General features: G+C 43.3%; 1 long non-coding RNA gene across 2 annotated transcripts in view; it reads right to left on the reverse strand.

Moving 5' to 3' along the window:
- The window catches only part of LOC122163290, a 50,632-nt gene that overhangs the window by 25,195 nt on the left and 11,491 nt on the right, over positions 1–13,946 (reverse strand). For both annotated transcript variants that reach the window (XR_006169888.1, XR_006169879.1), the window contains 2 exons: positions 1,591–1,773; positions 431–897 (listed from right to left, as the gene is read on the reverse strand). This is a non-coding gene — a long non-coding RNA (uncharacterized LOC122163290). The remainder of the gene's footprint in view (positions 1–430; positions 898–1,590; positions 1,774–13,946) is intronic.

Raw genomic sequence — 13,946 nt, forward strand, 5'->3', positions numbered from 1 at the left:
CATTGGTCAGTGACTTGTTTTAATTTGCCAGTTGTCTGCCCTGTGGAGCAGGCACCATTTGTTTTCAAATGTTTATATACCTTGGAGAAAAGTCCTTGTATTCATTTTGTATTCTGTATGGTTGTTACTGCACTTAAAGTCTCTAGAACCTTTCTTGCCAAGTTCAAAGCTGCTAGTGGACAACATTGGATTCCTTTTGTACATTAAAACAAAAGATTTTAGCTCACGTCTGTATTGTAATGTGTAAATTGAACACGAGAGATCTTGTATGATTACCCTAACATATTAAAGCTGTATATTAAAACTCAATAAAATCACCTTTTTTTTAGAAAAAGCTATTTACTAATTGTAGGCTTTTTTATTTCCCTTATTGGTATTTAAGTTACATGAATGTAACCCCAGGGTGTTTACAGTACTAGAATTAACTTACATTGCAGCAGTGGGAGGGAGGTGCCTGGCTGTTTTTCTTCTTCTCATCTTGTTTTAATAAGACCAGAAACTGAGTTAGCTGATGGCTGAAGTTAAGACTTGCAGGGTGAGGATTTCAAACCCAGACCTACAGAAATTGTTTGACTTGGATGTTGTCTTCCATGGAACTTTTCTTGCTACCTGGCTCAGGCGTAATTCCCACTAAGTCTGCGAATCAGGCTCTTCAGTATGATGGCTCAGTTTTCAGAAATAGTTAAGAGAAGAGGGAGAATTTCCTTTTCTTTGCTTGCTGAACTGTACCTTCCCATCGGCTCCATTTTTCAGTGGAAGGACACAAAGATTACCAGACTGACAGATGTTTCACTTCGACCTCCTCTAGAATGAAACAGTTTACTTTGGCAATCCTACAGCAGGTCCTTATGATGTTTTCCAAATGAAACATTTTTTGTTGTGTCTTTCAGACCTGCCCTGCATTAAGAGGAAAAGGATAAAATGAGACTTTTAAATTGCCTGAAAATTTGATTTTTATTTCTCATTTCACCAAAGAAAAGGAACACTTGTTTCATGTCTGAGTACTTTACAATATTTAGGTCAGTCACAGAACTAAAAATGCTGTACGCTGCATCCTTTTAAGTACTAAGAGCTCAGTAGGTCTCGTTAAAGCCCCTGTCCCTGTTTGCTGTGGAAGCGTGGCTCCTTCTCAGGGCCTCTCCTCTGCAACTGCCAAAGTCTGACACTAGGACAAGTGAAGACATTGTACATTTAAGATCTGATTTATGAAAAATGAAGGCAACTGTCCCAAATAAAAATGTTAGGGGGTATCTACGAGGAAAAGACTACTTGCAAAGTATCAAACATGTACAACTTTATTCTGGAGTAAAGCAGGAGAAGGATGGAGGGCCAGTCTCTCTCCTCAGTCAGAAGAGGAACGCTACAGCTTATCTAAAATTAGAAGAAAAACTACCTGCTTATCTGCTGTGGTTACAGAAAAGGAAGAAAGATCTGATCACGCTAGGAAATTCTGTAGCTAAAGGGCTCATAGTTGTCCTGCTTAAATTTTAATTTTCTACAGCCTATTATCTCCTTAAATTTTCTCAAATAAGAGTGTGAGATGCACAAAAATCTCAAAAACCAATATGCAGAGTTATAGCTGAGACATACCCACTGAAAACTCTTAACATACTGCTGTGGCTTCCTTCCAGTCAACTTCCGTTTAAGGTACTGATGGAAATTCTTCTCTGTGATGACAGTTGAAAATTCACATATGGTGTCTCTTTTTCTCTCCTTATCAATGATGATTTGCCCACAAGAGCTGAGTCCACTACTTCATTAAAAAGAGGCATCCTGAAATTTAAGAGAACACATTCTGTATCTAAGCAGGATTCAGAATTCAGAAACAGTTTCACTAAATCATTGTCCCTCCAGTAAGTAGCTCTGTAGACTGATCAAATCTGCCTCCAAAGTTACCAGAACCTTCCTTTCATTGAAAGGAGTTTTGCTGGGGCTTATTTCATCCTTCTTTTTTGTGAAAATCCACATATCCTCAAGAAGCAGAGAAGTGCCTGAAACGGATGCTCGAGAATTAAAAGTGGAGAAACTGAAAGCACGGTAACAACAGAGAGCTGTACTTCTGAGAACAGAGCAGCTCTTTCACATGCAAAGAAGCTGCACTCTTCTGAAGATCTGTGGCTTTTCCCCAAACTTTTAGGAGCTTCCCATCATCACCACGTTATAGAACTATGCTGTAAGGAGCTGAGTACTTTCACATTAGATTATATTCTCTTTTTTATATATCTTTGATAATCCTTGCTAAAAGAAATTCTTCCTGAAAGGTGTTACCCTGCAATCTGGATTAAAGAATTCTGTTCTGCATTTGGCTGTCGTGAAATTTCCCAATCTCTCTCCCCTGGATGGCCTCCTCCTGCCTCAGAAATGGGCTGGGCTCATCTGTGAAAGCTGGCTTACACCCCTATGCTGCCATCACAGCCAGCACTGCAGCCTCAGGCTTCCACATCTCAGTACTGCTCCAACACTCCCCCAGTTAGGGAGTTAGGATGGCAGTGTGGGTCTGTGCTGCTCCCAGGAGAATCCCAGTGCGACAGCTAAGGAAATGACAGTTAAACTTCAGTACCCTTAAAAGCCTTTGCTTCAGGACAAACACTGTGCGGACCAAGTAATTTTGAGCCAAGGATTGACTCCTTGCTGATTTATTGCATCTTTTTAAAACAACAAGTTTAGAATAGCCTGGGAGTTTGCCATTCTCAAACAATATACACTCCAAGTCGCTTTGTGACTTCAGAGAAAAAACACAAACCCAAGTCATTCCGTGAGCAAAAAACACTAAAACAAAGCCTGTTTTCCTACAGCCCTTCCCCACAGCTCCCCTCAGCAGGCCAGCTCCAGCTCCTTGCATCTTCCTACCCACCAGGCACAGGTCTGCAGCTGGAAGGGCTGATGGCCACACGAGCAGTGATGCAGCCGCTGCCACGCCAACAGCTGGCCTGCTCACAGCAAGCATCACTGCTTTCTAGCTGTTCATTAAAATGTGAAGGCCTCAAACTACCATCCTTCTGGTCCTCTCTTCCTTAAACATATAGCTGAAACTGGTCACAGGGTTAAAAGCTACCAGTAGCAGTAAGTTCGGGCAGACACACACTCACTCTGGGTCCAAAAAAAACCCAAACCAACCAGACAACCCATGCCTCAATAAGCTCTTAGCCTATCTGTTGCTGTTACCAGCAGTACACAGCAGAGGTTTTGGTGTGTCCTTCCATCTCCCCTGCCTGACTCAAAGGTGCAGCAGTTGACCCAAACCATGCCTCCAGCTTGGAAATATTCTGGTTCAACAGCCTCATTAAATCTGCACTTATCCATTGCTGACACTACACAAGCCTATCACTTTCTGCATGTTTCTGCCTTTTCCTTTTGCCTCTTTTTACACGTTATTTGACTTAAGACAAAGAGGGAGCCAGAAGCATATCAACCGGCCTAAATTCCATTCAGATCCCAGTGTTTTTCCCATGTTGACTGGCTCCAGGCCTTCAGAAATGCCTTAAACAAAATACAATTGAAGGAATTAAGTGAAATCCAGTTTATCTGAACCCAGGCCTTGAGCCCACCTACTTTGCCCCAGTCTAGTGTGACTGGTTCTGGCACTTCACCTGAAAAGCTGCAGGGCTCAGGAATACAATTTCAATTCAAACTTAAATAAACATTTTCTTTACATCGTTAAGGGGAGGGATTGGACACCATGGCTGTGGCCATTGACTGGTTACAAGGGCTGTGGTTTAGGTGAGAACCCTAAAAATACAAAAACCACTAAGTACAATTCCTTGATTCAAGTTTGAGTGCAGCAGTCTGGAACTGATTACAATTTATACCAAATGGCACCAACACTTTTTATACCCATATCAACCCCTTTTTTTTCTTTTTTTTCTTTTTTTTTTTTTTTTTTTTAATATATAGTCCTTCTCCAGCCAGCCATTTCCTTGCTACAAAAGTGGTGTTACAAGATTGCTGATGTGGTTAAAACTGAATTCTGCTAGCACAGTAGCATTATAATGGAGCTAAAGAGAACAAAGGCACTATGGCACTGACAGAGGCATTTCACTTAGACACTAGATATGAACAGACACTTTCCTGTCAGGATGCTTGTCAGTGAAAAAATAGCCAAAATTAAAACAGTATTCAAAGTGATCCCTAATATTCCTTGGGAAAAAACACTGTCACAGCAGGAAAAATTGCTTGAATTCAACAGACAAAATTGGCAGTCATGAAAATATTTGGCTGCTCAGAGGCAACTGACATAGACAAATTCCTGACTAAGAGAAGTCCCAAAACACTGAGGGCTCCAAACAGTTGTTGTGGACATTAGCTCACAGTGATCCAGTTTGAATCCCTCACTGCCCCTGGATGGATGTCCACATGGCAGCTGTGGCAGCAGAGAGAATCCTGGCTTTGGCAATCCCTCCCAGTTTTTCAAAGGGAAAGGTGATAGATCCCAGTAGAGCATGGCATGGGCCAGACCTGGCCACCAACAGTACCACAGCATGCCTTTAAAGTACACACCAAACTTAAAAACCCCACTGCTGCCTCTTAAAGAGACTGCAGTATTGTTCTTCAGCAATGCCACCCACTTTGAAGAGCAGTTTGTTCTTGCTGTGGGGACTAACACCAAGCTGGCCAAGGGAGCCATTCAAGCAAAATAAATAAATAAATAAATAAAAAGGTGAATTTGCCATATATGAAATCATAATTTTCACTCCTGAAATCATAATTTGTTATTTGTATGGCTTTTTCCTATCAGAAGATCTGAAATCTATGTGAATGAGGAAAGTGAGCAGTTTGCTGAAGACTTCCCTTTGAGTGACAACAGTGTCAGCTTGTTAGAGAACAACAGCAGCCTTGGAAAATGCCAAGGACTGGGCTCCAGTCACTGCATTTACAGCAGGAGAACCACAAAACCTGGAGCCTCCTGGGTCACTGCTCCATAGCCAATAAAGGCTGTGTTTGTACACCAAGCAGGGAATACAGCCCTGCACCTCAGCAGCTGTGTAGCCTCACCAAACTCTGAATCTTGTTGTGCCTGAAGTGGAATATTATTCTAGAGACCTCCAGAGGTCCCTTCCAAACTACATTTTTTCCATGTCAAGAGGACGTGATCTGATACAGCAGCCTCTGTGCCCTAACTCTATGTAAGACAGGCAACCTAACACAAAGGATGTGAAGTGGGGACTGGAATTAGAAAATCTTTAAGATCCCTTCCAACCCAAGCTGTTCTATAATTCTATAATGCTCTTCCCCTTCCTCTCCCACATCTGAGAAAGTGCCTTTCACTCTGGGGAAGACACAGATCTGCTCATCCCACTTCAGCAGTATCCTTTCCTGAAGGAGCATTACACACTATGTACATGAAGAGTTAAGCAGCAATCTCAGGTTAGAAGGAAAGTTCTGCAGTGAAGCCTTTGTCCTGACGAAAGGCACAGAGGAGAGAGGAAATCTGGGTATTTTTATTACTTTCTATGCTGATTTTCCTTTCCCTGGAAGTCATGCTTCTCCACACACTGCTTTCCATTAGTTCTAAACCAGAGGGGATGAAGAGGATACTGTTAGCCAGCATGGAAAATTTCTACGTGACATTTTCAGCATCACCTCCAATCCCTATCTAGTTGTGCTGCCAGGATCCATTCCAGACTGGACTTTCCAAAGCACTCCAGATTGACTTAGCTTGTTTTCCCACCAAAGCCTGTGGCACCTCCACGGAGTTCAGTGGCAGAGCAAAGGCTGTGCCAGTCTCTTCTGAAAAATCCCACTATGAGTGTTTGATGAGGAATGTCTCCTGCAGGAAAGATTTGAGTACAGCTAAGCAATAATGTTATTTTTTTCACAATAGAAGTTTCATTTATGCCACTTCTCATCCAGGAGATAACTGCCCCAAAGGGTGGGTAGGACCTGTTCCAGTATCCCCAGCCAAAGACAGTCTGTTTCCACCTTAAAATTAAGTCAATTTTCCAGTCATTTCAGTGGTCCCTCTTGTGCTACAAGTGGGCACTGTTCCGTGGATCCATACTCATCTTCCTTGCTGCAGGCAGCCATATGCAAAAACATGCCCTATTTTCTGTCCCATTTGATACTCCTTTCCATTGATATTCCCTCCCCTCCAGCCTACCCTGTCATCAGCTCACAACCAAAGTCTCAGCCTCCCATGCACTAATTCCTTCCTGTTTACTGGTACAGGCATCCACAAAGTAGTTTTCAGTCCCTAAATACAGATGTGCCATGTGGTGAAAGTGATAGCTACAATCCGGTGCTGAGACATCTCCTGCCAAGGTAAGCTGATCACATCCGTCACGAATATAGCATCATCTCACAGCATTCTCTCACCTCGTAGAAACAGAGGATACCACCATCACATCATATTTATATTCTTCTCAAAACTACCCAAGGGGCTGCAACACGCATGTTTGCCTTTTTTTTTTACCATAAGCAAGAAGTTTCAAATGTACTTTTAGCAGCTAACGTACTCCAGCTGCAACATCACCAAACGGAGCTACACAGCAAACACAGGATAAGGAAGTTTCAAAAATAAAGTAAGAAAGGAAAGGGAAATCATTTGTTTTTTGCAACAGTGAGCTGAATGAATGTGGAACTTTCATTCACATTTGCTCATGCTTAGAAGTCATTTTTCAAGACACAAAAGAGCTACATTAACTACACTGCTTCTTGCAGTGCTATCCCATTCTCATTACACTGAATATAAAACAAAGTCGATTAATGCTAAAGAAGTTTTTGAGGGTTTCACTAGTGAAGGAAATAACACAGTGCATCCAGCTATACATATTAATTTAACATCTGGTCATAGTTCTGGTATTGGGTGATTCCACCACAAGGTAGCAATAACTGCTTTCAGCCAAACTGGCCCTTACTTCATCCCGTAAAACTTAGTTTATGTTTGAGCACTAGCTACAAAAGTTACATCTACCACATACTAGACTAAAACAAAACACTCGCAAACGTGCACCATAAGGAAGACAAGCCAGGAAAATCTAATACTAAGTATTTTCCTGTCTAAATACCTAACTCAAAACAGCTACAAGACACTTGGTGACACCCTGAGCAAGGGCTCCCTGTGCATGTACTCATCAGCATCTAGAGCAGGCCCAAAAGATCCCTGCAGCAGATCTCTTCATTCCCTTACGCTTCTAATTTCATAGCTTCCATTCTTTGAAATTTTCCCCAACATTCCTTCTCTTTCTTCTGTATTAACACTGTCTGTTAATCACAGAATCACAGAATTGTAGGGGTTGGAAGGGACCTCCAAAGATCATTGAGTCCAACCCCCCTGCCAAAGCAGGTTCCCTACACCAGGTCATACAGGTAGGCATCCAGGCAGGTCTTGAACATCTCCAGAGAAGGAGACTCCACCACCTCCCTGGGCAGCCTGTTCCAGTGCTCCGTCACCTCACTGTAGAGAAGTTCTTGCGCATGTTTGTGCAGAACTTCCTATGCTGCAGTTTCCAGCCGTTTCCCCTTGTCCTGTCTCCACTCACCACTGAAAAGAGTCCAGCCTCGCCATTCTGCCCCCCACACCTTAGATATTTGTAGACCTGGATCAGGTCCCAGTCTTCTTTTCTCAAGGCTGAACAGACCCAGTTCACTCAGCCTTTCCTCATAGGGGAGATGCTCCAGGCCCTTCACCATCTTTGTGGCCCTCCACTGGACGATCTGTGTTAATGCTTTCTCATCTGATTTTGGTACAATTCTTCTAACTTCTGGGGACTCACACAGGGAATAACTCAGCTCACAAAACAGGAAGAAAGACATTTTCCTAACTCTATAGAAGTAAATAATAATAATAATAACAGTGACAAATAAAGTGTTTAAAGAAAAAAACACTTCTGCGTTTATAGAAAAAAAAAAACCTCACAAAAGGTTTAAAACCTTTTGAAAGAGATCTAGAAGTAGTGAAGCAATCTGCTAATACAAATTTCTTCTGTGTTTCAGAACAAATATTATTTCACCAAACCCTATCAAGTTCCCCACTGACAATGCAAAATGTGAATTAAAGCATACATGTACTTAAGAGACAAAGGGAAGATTCACATCAATGTTTTCAAATTCTGAGTTATGGGAGTTAAGTTAGCTTTACATAAATCATTTTCTTGTAGCATCATAACAGGCTGCCCAGGGAGGTGTGGGATGGAACTGTGGAGGGGAGCTGTGGCACTGAGGGATGGGCTGACGGTTGGATAAGAGTATCTTAGGGGTCTTTTCCCCTAAGGAATCCCTTAAGGATTCTATGATTCCATAAATGGAGTATCAGCAGGTTGTAAAAACATTAACTTATTATGTTATAAACGTTTATAAATGATCATAGAATTCTCCTGTTGCACAACTAGCAGATCTGGATTCAGCAGCAGCTGTTCAACAACTGGGCAGAAATATAAGCACATATCATCAAAATGTGGAGACACACAAGGAGAGATGAAACCCTCATGATTTGTTTGGGCTGCAAACTGCAGAAAGGAGAACTATGGGGAAGCTTTGGCATTCATAGGTGTTAAAAGCAGACGCTTTTTCTTCTGTCTTTGTCACTAGAGGTCAGCACAGCATCTGAAGTGCCACACTCTTTGGGTTTAAGGAATGATGATAAAAATCAGCAGCTCAGAGGATAACAGCGCATCTCCAGAAATAGCTCCAAGAGGACACCATCTGCATGTCTGCAGTGAAGTTCTGAGCCAACTGTGAAGCCTCAGACAGGGAACACTGCTGATGGCAGCCAGTGAAAAGCCTGGACTAGAAATGAGAATAAAAACATGCTGAACGAGTAAAGGTTCCAGCAGAGCAATTAGTGTCTAACAACGGCTATTTATAAAGCATCCATTAGCCCAAGGTAAAAGCTGTCACCTTAGAAGCCCAGCTGACTAGCTGTCTCAGGCCTCATCCTGATGGATGAGAAATAAACTATTTAATCTCCCTGCATAACAACATTCCTATCCCGGCTGTGAACAGCTGGGCTAGCTCATGTAAAGTGAGCTCCTCTGGGCAGGTCAAGCAGATACAGAAAACATTAACTGCACTGGAACACTTCCTAGGAATGCTGAACAAAGAGCCACAGGCAGACACTCATCTTCCCAACACTACAGGACAGACAGCTCTGGTGTAATCCTCATCCTTTTGAAGTCATGGAGAAACCTCACAGCCATTATGCCTGCTTCTGGGCCTCCCAGTGGCCCAGTTATTGCCAGCCAGGGGGTGACATGCCAGCACCGCAGGGACCAGGAAAGAGCAACTCTTCCTTTAGCAAGATCACAGGAGGCTGCAGCACAACGAGACAGGTGCAGGCAACAGATTTAGCACTGAAGAAGAGATGTCACCTAATGCAGGACAAAACTACTCCAAGAGCACATGATAGAAAGAGGTCCATGTTCCTGTGACTGACGGGGCTTGTTTTACCACTCCAGTGAGAGCACCTTCGTCAGTATGACTCAGACTCAAACAGAGACCCGCGCTGCTTGCAGCTATGCCTCAAAGACCCATCTAGGACAGAATGCCCCACTTCAAGCACCAGCAAAGGGCATTCACCAGGGCTCCGTACAAGCTGGCACAACAGTGCCGAGCACAACTTGACCTGTGTACTTCTCCTGGACTGGGAGCTAAAGGACTGTTGGTTCCTTGAAAACCAGAAAAGTTTGGTTAGAAGATGGGAACCCTCTAAACTGCGGCAAAAGAAGCAAAGGGGAATAAACTTGCACAGTCCTAAGTGTGAAGTAACTCACCTTGCTCAATGTATCACTACAAGAGGAAGTTAGCAAAAAACACTAACCCTACCTGCCTAAGAGCAAAGCACGTAAACTTCAGACATTTTAAAAGACTGTTCTTTCTCAATCTACACCTGCCTACAAAGGGTAAATACAGTGGTGGACACCCAGGCTCTGGAAGCCATAATAAAAGCCTTTTTGCTACAGATGCCTTGCCTGTATAATGTATTCTTACTCCTTTATCAGTGCATTACACCAATGTAGAAGTGATCTGTCACTGCCATGTGTTTTCTAACTTTTTCTCTTGGAAATTTCAGTTCTAAAATACACACATTAAAACAAATCCAGGAGTAGAAAAGTGGGCTTTTGAGATTAAACAGCTACAAGCTGAAGTCTGGGTCTGTAAAGCTTGAGGGCTTCTAACCATTATTAATGCCTTTGAGTCAGAGCAAATGCAAATCAAAAAAGGGCACATGGTTGTGCAAGGTGCTCTAAAAAAGGCTCTCTCTCCAGTGACCTATAAAACGGGAAAATAAGATGGATGCAGATGGAAGCAGTATGCAGGTGTATGAGACAACTCTAACAATACTGAGGGCAGCTGCCCACGCCGCTGCTACGAGGGATGCAGCCAGGAATGAGGACAAGCAGCATGGCATCAAGCAGCCGGGAGAGCAGAGAAACCACACATGAAGATGCACAGCACTGGCTTTACAGAGGAACTTACTGGACGCCATTTCTGACAGTTCTAGAACTCACTGAAGCTTTAAGCACCCTGTTTTACCTCCCTGGAATGAACCACCACCTGCTGCCCCACAGGGTGGAGGGACAAAAGGGTCCTGGAGCATAGGGTGGTAATGCTGCAGTTATTTATAGCAGCTTTTCACAAGTAGAGAAGAAAGCTCGAGGGCACATGCATGAAGATTTTACAAGTGGGAACATAACATGAAACTGTGAGCTGGCTGCAAGCAAAGATCAGCTCTGCCAGAATAAATTATACATACACTAAACAGGACAGAGGTAGAATGCGAAGAACACGGAATAGAAAGATGGGGCTGAAATGGGAACAAGAGATGAGTAAAATACAAAGAAAATACGAAAAGAAGGAACAACTAGCAGAATAAGCATCCTAGATAAAAGTATTACTTCCTGTGAGACCTTTGGCAAGTTACTCAATTTTCTCGTCCATAACACAGAGGTAATGTTTCCTGCTGTCACCATCTTCCCAAAAGCCTTAAGCCTCTGATTGTTTGGATAGCAATCTATCACAGGGAAGAGATAGAGACATGCATAGGGTTTAGACCTTAACAACTTCAGCAGTTCTTCAGTAAAGCTTAATCTTCACTGTTATGCTGCCATCATGCTCTTTGTTCACAGTACAGAGAAACACACTGCGTTTGATAAGCAAGAAGGTGAGAAATAGAACAGCCTTCTGCTCTCTCTCTCCCTTCATAACCACACAACCCAAGACACACAAATAGCTGAAGGCATGAGGGATTGCAGGCAGCAGCAGCACTAACCTCACGAGGCCACAAACACAGAGGACAGACGATGAGCACATTACCCTCTATGTGTATGTTGACTCACAGCTTGAGTCTGACCCGTACTTTTCCCTGACTGCTTTTTTTTCCAGATCACAATGAACTGTTCTTCAGCTTGCCCCACAGCTGCAAGCAGTAGATCAGTCAGGATATTTTTATGTTGTGATGGCTTGCTTGAATGGTGGAGGGGGGGAAAACAATAAACTTTCTATACTGTGAACATAAGCTGTAATTAGAAAGGCTCTTAAACTCACATATCCTCAGCTGCTGTAAACTGTCACAGATCCATTAAAACCAATTGGCCAGATTCCCCAGACAGCTCGGATCAGCTCAGATTTGTGGGAGTGAGGGATCTGGCCCACAGCCCGCACTGCAGTCCAGAAAGACCATCTGTGTTTGACAGGATTGGAAATCAAAAGAAAAATCAGTGTCCTTGTAACTTACTCAATGCTTCTGAGACAAGTGATCTCCATGGCATTAAATTAGGTAGACTAAACATGAGCTATAAAAGACAAAAACCTGTTTGTTGTTTCTCCATATAGCTTCACCAGGGAAGATTATGTAATTTCTTGCAACATACTCCATAAGGTGATGAAACATGGAGGCAAGGAGACAGCTGAGGAAAGAAGAGGGACAGAAACAACACTATGAAGAATTCAAGCTATTTTATGAATATAGATGTGACAAACTAGATAACGCTGTCTGGCTCACACTGAGCAGGACTTTATGTCAAACCTATTCCCCACTGATGTCAGTGGAAAGATTGGGCATGACACAACGCTGCTCAGCAGCACAAAATAAGGGCAGCATAGGAGGAAAGGAGAAGGTTCAGATATTTCAGCTTTTTGTTTTGGAAGCTGTTCTTAAAGGCTCCCGCACTCCAATTTCATGGGAATTTGGATACCATTGTTACCATTCCAGCTATGGAAAGCCAGGTGCAGAGCTAAAGTAATGCACTCATTAGCAGTACAGAGGAAACTGTATCAAAGCTTCCAGAGTCGCGTCCTGCTGCTCGCTGGCAGAAATGAAGATGATCTGTATAAAGCTCCCTTACGGCATCCAGTAAAATGCACTGCCTTTGGATCATTCACTCTGAGCTTGTTAATTCTTGTGAAGAATTCGTGTCAGAAACAAGCTGACCCTGGATATGGGCACTCCCCAAAAAGAAAAGTTTGCTTACATACCCAACACACGCGGGCATGAATGTATTTTCAAGGCACAAAGTGTAAACGAGCAGTGAAAGCTGCTTTGAATTCCAGAGTACCAAAAGCGTTCTGTCAGAGAACGGGCACAACAGTGTTATTCTGCTCTGCATCTACTCCCACAGCCATTATTTATCCTACAGTCTGGGGCATACAAAAGATTTGGAAAAATGGAGCTTTGAGAACATATATCTCTTCTGCTTTGACAAAGAGCAATTTGACTGAACATTATGAACGTTTGCCCTCAGCATCTCTTTCTCATCCAGCTCCTAGCTCTTTTGTAGCTCCATGAGCTACCTTGTCCCCAAGGACATTCTGAACTGGAAACTCTCAAGACCTCTCAAGGCAGGCTCTCTCCTCAAGCATGAAGTGAGAATGAAAAAGTTTGCACAGCGGCTAAGAATCTTCCAGCGTGCAAAGTCAAAATGACAGAGGAGAGGAATCCTGCTTCAACCTTGCCTTCTATCTGCAATGCCTTCAAGATGTTTTGACTGGCACGGAGACAAGGTGCATGCGCTTGAAAGAAAGGCTGCCCTCAAACACGGTGCAAGCAGGCTCTGCAGCTGGGCACTGCTGGCACTGTGCTGACCCAGACTAAGTCTATCCAGGGCACTGGTTGTGCTTGGTGCTGACTGCACCACAGTGCACAGAGAACACATGATGCAAGTTCAAGTCTGTAATCACTAGCAACTCACTGAGCAGATTTAAGTTTTAAACCCATTTGAAAAAAGGCACAAGTGAAATACTGCTAAGCGACTTCATACTTGAATGCTGTTACACTGTAAAAATGAACTTTTCAGAAAGAGAGTTAGTCAGGTCTGTTCCACATTCAGTCAGCTTTTACACACTGCCACTTCTGCAGCCTTAGCGTCAGCCTTAGCCTTAGCTTCTTTGGGAAGCTCTCAATAAGACAGGAACTTTCCTGAAGATCCTCTTGTATTTATACAAGGTCCTTTGGTCCCGAATCACAGAATCATCAGAGCTGGAAGGGATCTTTAAAGGTCACCTAGTCCAACTCCCCAGCAACGAACGGGAACACACACAGCTGGATCACGTGCTCAGAGCCCTGGCCAGCCTAACCTTGAGTGTCTCCAGGGATGAGGTTTCCATCACCTCTCTGGGCAACCCGTGCCAGTGCCTCACTGCCCTCACTGTAAAAGATCGTTTCCTTATATCCATCCTAAATCTCCCCTCTTTAAATCTGAAACCGCTTCCTCTCATCCTATCACCACAGACCCCGTGAAAGAGTCTGTTCCCTTCTTTCCTGTAGGTCCCCTTTAGATACTGAAAGGCTGCTCTCAGGTCTTCCTGAGCTTTCTCTTCTCCAGGCTGAACAGCCCCAGTTCCCTCAGCCTCTCCTTCAGGAGGTGTTCCATCCCTTCTATCATTTTTGTGGCCATCTTCTGGATGCACTCCAGCAGGTCCATGTCTCTTTTGCACTGAGGAGTCCACATCTGAACACAGACGTTCACATCTGACATCATTTAATCTCCTTAAAACTTCCACAGATTTGCAAT

The sequence above is a fragment of the Centrocercus urophasianus genome, unplaced genomic scaffold, assembly GCF_019232065.1.
Source record: "Centrocercus urophasianus isolate 14NV4802_14NV808 unplaced genomic scaffold, USGS_Curo_1.0 seq_10, whole genome shotgun sequence".
In the NCBI taxonomy this organism is placed as follows: domain Eukaryota; kingdom Metazoa; phylum Chordata; class Aves; order Galliformes; family Phasianidae; genus Centrocercus; species Centrocercus urophasianus.